The sequence below is a fragment of the Haemaphysalis longicornis genome, unplaced genomic scaffold (assembly GCF_048455015.1).
Source record: "Haemaphysalis longicornis isolate Haplotype H1 unplaced genomic scaffold, Haemaphysalis longicornis Haplotype H1 scaffold_12, whole genome shotgun sequence".
NCBI classification, from domain to species: Eukaryota; Metazoa; Arthropoda; class Arachnida; order Ixodida; family Ixodidae; genus Haemaphysalis; species Haemaphysalis longicornis.
In genome coordinates, this window is record NW_027526225.1 from 66,906,287 (window position 1) to 66,912,286 (window position 6,000).

At 49.8% G+C, this 6,000-nt stretch overlaps 1 protein-coding gene across 1 annotated transcript in view; it reads right to left on the reverse strand.

The window, feature by feature from the left end:
- The window catches only part of LOC144162787 (inactive phospholipase C-like protein 1), a 223,663-nt gene extending 218,074 nt beyond the window's left edge, over positions 1-5,589 (reverse strand). The window contains exon 1 of the mRNA XM_077693450.1: positions 5,311-5,589. The gene's annotated coding sequence lies outside the window, so the exon portion shown is untranslated. The remainder of the gene's footprint in view (positions 1-5,310) is intronic.
- Between the last annotated feature and the right edge of the window lie 411 nt (positions 5,590-6,000).

A 6,000-nucleotide genomic window follows, 5' to 3' on the forward strand; every position in this document is an offset into this window, starting at 1 on the left:
TTCCGCGCACTAAGCAACTTGTTATGGTGACGTCTGTAAGCTAACTGCACGTTTAGGGCACTTAAAAAAAACAGCTGCGTCTTGGTAGAGCGCTCCAACGCCAACAAGAGCTACCCGGGGAGGCGGTTCTGCGCGCTTCTTGGCCGCTCTTGCGGGCGTCGGCGACGGCAGCAGCATATCACCGCTGTCACCTTCGAACACGTCAACACAAGTGATCGCCTCGTTTAGACCTGATATTGGCACTGTAAGAGGTTGGTTCATTTTGCAGTGCAAACAAATGCGGCTTTGCTTCGAATATGTACGTCGTAGAAAAATATGTTTCGGGGATGTGATAACCCAACAGCTGACCAAAACTTGTGCCTTTTATGGGAATATAAGCCACGCGAAAATGTTAAGTACACTCAAAGCCTGTGCATTGTCAGATATGTGCCCACTCATGCTTTATAGTAAGAACCAAGGTATATATGTTAATGAAACCACGGGAAAATGAAAGGTCTGCAAGTCAGGAATAAACAGAATAGTCGTAGGGGAATGAAAAAAAAAAATGATGCAGCTTCTGAAATGCTAAAGACGTTTGCTTGAGCAAGGTAGTATTCGCCAGACCAACTAGATGCGAAATGCACTGATATTTCGCTAGACATGGGGGGGGGGGGGGGTGAGGAGGAGGACGCTCAACTATCGTTGTTTACAAATGCGGAGCGAAATCAACGAATGAACGTTTTAGCAACCACACACACAAGCTGCGTGTTCATTTTTCGTTTGTTTTTCGCCTTCAACGAACGGCTGATCACTCGGCGGACGCATTTTTTGAAGAATACAGGGTTGGCAGTTCACAAGCGATACGAAGTGTCGTTGGAAGAGTTGATTGATTGGTTGCAGGGTTTAACGCGCCGACGCAACGGAGACGATGAGGCACGCCGTAGTGGAGGGCTCCGGATTAATTTTGACCACCTGGAGATTCTTAACGTACGTGCGCCGAAATCTCGTACACACGGGCTCGTTGGAAGAGTGTCGTATCTGATAAGGGTCTCTGATTTCGGTTTATGCTAGATTCTGCAGTCTCCCTGTGTCATATGACGATGTTTCGAAGAAAAGTTTGGCCACGGACGCGGATTACTCTATAAGCCCATCTTCGCGCTTCTCGTGGAGGATAAATGTAACAGATGAATCTTTGCGAGCGCTCACCTCGGGACAAGACGACACAGCATTAAATTTGTCGTCGTGTGCTGACTCCGGAGTGTAATTTTGCATTATCCATCGTACTTCTTTGGTAGAATGTTTGTGAAATTTATGCCGCATTGGCTTGTTCATGGTACTGATCAATATCTGATATGTGATATTGGCAGGCGTAACTTGCGTGCTGTCAGGTATGAGTGCTCCGCTGGATTTTGTAAGTGCACAAAGTCGATTTACATCATAGTGTGTATGGCCGCAACATGAACATCGGAGGAAACACTGCTTACGGAGACACTGCCACTAAATTTCAGGGCTGCGGAATTGCAATCATCTGCATGCAAATGCTGGCTTCGGGACGCCGGCCAGTGACACAACCCCTGCGCTCATATAGATCTCACTAAGATCGCGTCATATACGTTTATACTCTCATGAACACACCACGCTTGCAAACAGAGTGCCTGCTACACGTTATTCGGTATTTCGAACGCGGACAAACGGTAAATCGCTGTCTTGAACGAGCCCCAAAAGCAACGGCGACAGGGGGGAGCGGGCCGGGGACTCCCGCGCCTGCTTTCGAAACGGGCCGCTAGGGGGATTTCAGTGGCGCCCCTACAGGCCGCGCTCGAGGCGTATATAGAGGACAGAAGCTTCCGAGGGTCGAAGGACGCACATAACAATTTCCACCTGCGTGTATGGATTTGTGCGATACACCACTGTGGCAAACTCCTAGGGCAGAGGCGCCTTGTGAAAGAACATCGGGAGAGAAAAAATGGACTTGCAGCCGATTGAAAGTTGATGCTAGATGGGCGTGCCGCATTGGGGGGAAGGTACGGTGTTCTATAGTTTCCTGTTAATCACGCAAAGGGCATTGAGGGGATGAAGCCAGTCTATATTTATGAAGACAAAATTTAATGGGGGAGTTCTGCACCGATGTTTTGGGATTGCTACATCGCTATTTCCTAGGTTTACAAACCACTGGCTACTGTGAATAAGAGACATCTTCATAATCTGTAGAAGAGAGAAAGGCGTCTCACCGATGACCCGGTGTAGTTGTTGCCCCCAACAGAAAGCTGTCGATTGGAGATTGCACGACAACTGGGCCACCGACAGACATAGTGGCCAATTGATAAGCCATTTCATTTTGCGGGATACTTGAATGGCCTGGAATCCGCACTAGCCGAATCTCTCTAAGCCCGTGAGGAGAAAATGAACGAAACGTGGGAAAAATTGAAGGATGTTTTTTTTTTCGCTTGTTAATGCGGCACACATAGAAAGGGGGTCGGAAAGAATAGCAACATCCGAAAATCTATGCTGAAGCCTTTGAGCTGCTATGTACCGCCTTTTAAGGGCTAGGGCTGTTGGCGTCTCATGTCGTCGTCGTCGTAACCGTCGTCTCATGTAGTCACGGTACTAAAACACCAGTAGGCTCGCTTACGCCTTGCGCTAGAACGTAACGCGTGCTAAAAAAAAAAAAAAACACCGGGACACTCGTTTCCGCCTCGCGCTAGAACGTTTTGTAACGCGTACTAAAAAACACCGAGACATTTACGCTTCGCGCTAGAACGCTTCGTGTTTAAAACCCACGAAACGTTTAGAGCAAGCAAAGCTGTGCACCTCTGCCCCCCCCCCCCCTTCCCCGCAACGGTTTCATCTCCGTTGGCAAAAACACCAAAGCGCAAAGGATACACTTATACACTGCATTCTTCGCCCCTCCCCAGGTTTCGCGTTAGTGGAGATGGTCCGGGATTTTTTTAAGTGCGAATGCACTTTATAAGCGACCCTGAATTCCGGTGACCGCCGTCCGTCCACATAGCAACAGCTGCGGGTGCGCGCGCTCCCCGTCTTCCTTGGCAACGGGGGGAGATGGGCGCGCGCTGCCTGGCCGCTGACATGGCACATACCCACGTGGGGGATTGGCCAGGAATCTCCTCGTCTTCCTTGGCAACGGGGGGAGATGGGCGCGCGCTGCCTGGCCGCTGACATGGCACATACCCACGTGGGGGATTGGCCAGGAATCGGGCGTGAGAAGGGCTAATGCACCCGCTTAAAGGAGTACTGACACGAAATTTCAAAGCTGAGATCCGCTCTAGCAATCAAGTACAACGACAACACAAATAGGTGTCTGTGAATAAATGCATCTTTCTTTCTTTGTAGTTGTGTGTGTGTGTGTGTGTGATCTCTCTTTCGCGAACATTACCGAACCGCGCAAATTCAACTCCTGCATTCGCACTTTCACATTCTTCCCCTCGGGGAAATGCGGGGAAATTTTTTATTACTTCTAGCTCTTTTTATACGGACTCGATTCTAGGCGTGCGTTCATTTCGTCATTGTAAGAGCACAGTGTCAGAAAAGACAACTTTTGTTCCGGGCTTTCACTCAGCCGCCATCGACATGGCCCGTCGCGGGCTTACGCTCCCATCGCGGGCTTATGCTCCCGTCGCGGGCTAATGGTCCTTCGTCGGCTTACGCCCCAGTGGTGGGTGAACTACTGCGGGGGATTAGTAAAGCGCAGTGCCGACTGTTTGACGCTAAGGAGCTCATAGGTAGGTACGTCGCACGTTCACGTGTACCGAAGACAAAAGCCGGGAAAATGAACCAGCAAAATGGTGCTTGATTACTACTGCAAACGCGGGAGGGCTAAAAGGGCAGTCTGACAGGGAGCCCAGCTCATCACACACATAGAAAACGGTAATTGACGGCGGGTGCTCCCTCGGCGAGTGGCAGGCAAGTAGTAGGAAGAATAGCAGTGACACGGAAACACGGGCTAGTTGATCTTCACTCACCGTAATGACTTGTAAAGAGCAAGGCAGACGGAACGAACAGCTAAATTCATGCGAAAGATTGAGGGCCAAGAGACGTGTGGGCAACAGTAGGATTCAGACATTATTACTGAAGAAACGCACCGTATACGTAACAGAAACACGGCAAAAGAAGGAAAAGAAATTAGAGCGCTTTCGCCACGGTTCTTTCACTTTCACTTGCTTGCGCTTTCACTACTTTCACTGCCAGCGAAGGTGTTTTGGTGCACATGGCTATAACGTAACACTTACAACTTTTCTATGAACGACGTAATCATACCCAGCTTTCTCGCTCAAAATTACAACCTCTCGGGAACCTAGCAAAACCACTTTAGGAAAATAATATTTGGCATAAAGCTAGAAGCCAACGTGAAGATTAAAACGCTAAAAGAACATTTCAGGTTTCTGGCTATTTTTTTTTGTGTAATTCGCTATCAAATCTAACTCCCCATGCATTTCTATGGGATAGTTCAAACGGCTCAGGAACCCAGTCGCGCAACGTGCGCGACTTGAAACTGTACACAAAGCAAGAATTCACGCCAAGTATTAGCTGTGCAAAAGAAGTTTTCATTTCGCTAAAAATTGCAGAGTAATCACTGTTGAAAGAACTGCCATGAGCGGGAAAGCTGCACATGAACGAAAAGTGGTTGAAACTGGGCGTAATGTCGGCGTCGTCTTAGCGTCTAATTTTCATACAATCCATTTAGCGCTAGTTTTTAGAAAACAAGAGGGACAGCTAATGTCTGCTACCATACTCTCTCCGTAGCCGGCCATGTGTTAAGACGGGAATTCTGTAACGTTTACGACCTATTTGTGACCTAACTAATTGTGACAAAACGAAAAAAAAAATAATAAACTCGGCGTAATGACAGGGTCGTCTTAGCGGCCAATTTCAGTATGAATTTTTTGCTCCAAGATACCTAGATTAGATTCAGAGCTACGGAGGATTTTACTCTAGTTGTGCAGGTTATTCTACGCCACCTTTTCAATAAGACGATGAATCAGGTAGCCCGCACGCCGATATTAGCAATGAACTGAAAGAATTTTCGCAGCCTGGACTTCAGATTCAAGGTAAGCGTGCCACGTGCCGTCACCTTGTGTGGCTTGTCACAGACACCTGCGATTCTACTTCCGGTTCAGCGCAGCCCAAAATAGCGTTAAGGTCTGTCAATTTGCATTTCTTTTGGTGATCGAGTAGAAATATGGTTGCCTCTGGACAGCGGATAATCGAATATCCGACCCCGTACGCCAGAAAAAGAAGCAGCCCACCACCACAACGTCCCCTCTTGGACGTAGTCGCAACAAAAAACAAACACACAAAGCGATGGTTTCTAACCTGAGCTGCAGCTCTGGGCGAGGAAGCCAGGTCGACGCTAATCGAATGCAACGGCCCTAGGTCGCCGAGCTCCTCCAGGCATGCACGACGCAGCAAGCAGTTCACCCCCCGCAGCGGAGGCACGCGTTCGCTACCAGCGAAACAACAAAAAAAGAAGTCCGTAGGCTACTTCCGCTCATGCGTAAGTCGGGTGCCCGGTAGATTGCGGCGCGCCCAAGCTCGCGAAAGTTGCGGGTTGGTAAAAGGAGGCGAGGGTGTGGGGGAGTGTTTCGGAGAGCTACCCGCAATAAACTAAGAGGCCAACAACGCGCTGGCGCAAATGAAGTCCGCGCGCGATGATAGCCGCGGCGGCAAACACAGCGCCCCATCACGCCCTGCTCACGGGTTGTACACGCGGGGCCGGCTCCGTTCGCGATTGGCCGCCGCTCAGAGGCTCGACCCCGCGACCTCCGGCGGCGAAAAAAACGTCAGCGCGACACCTTCCATCCCCGTTCTTGTTACTCGTCGTGATAACCTTCATTAGTGTGTCCCCCGCCCCCCTCCCCCTCATTGCATGCAAGCTTTGTTTCTGCGTTTATGGGCCCCCGGTCGTTCCTCAAGGAACGGGGTATATAACGTTGCGGTCGGGCGTAATAACGGGCCGAGATACCGAAAGGGGCCGGAGAAACCTCGCCGGGCGACGACCATAGC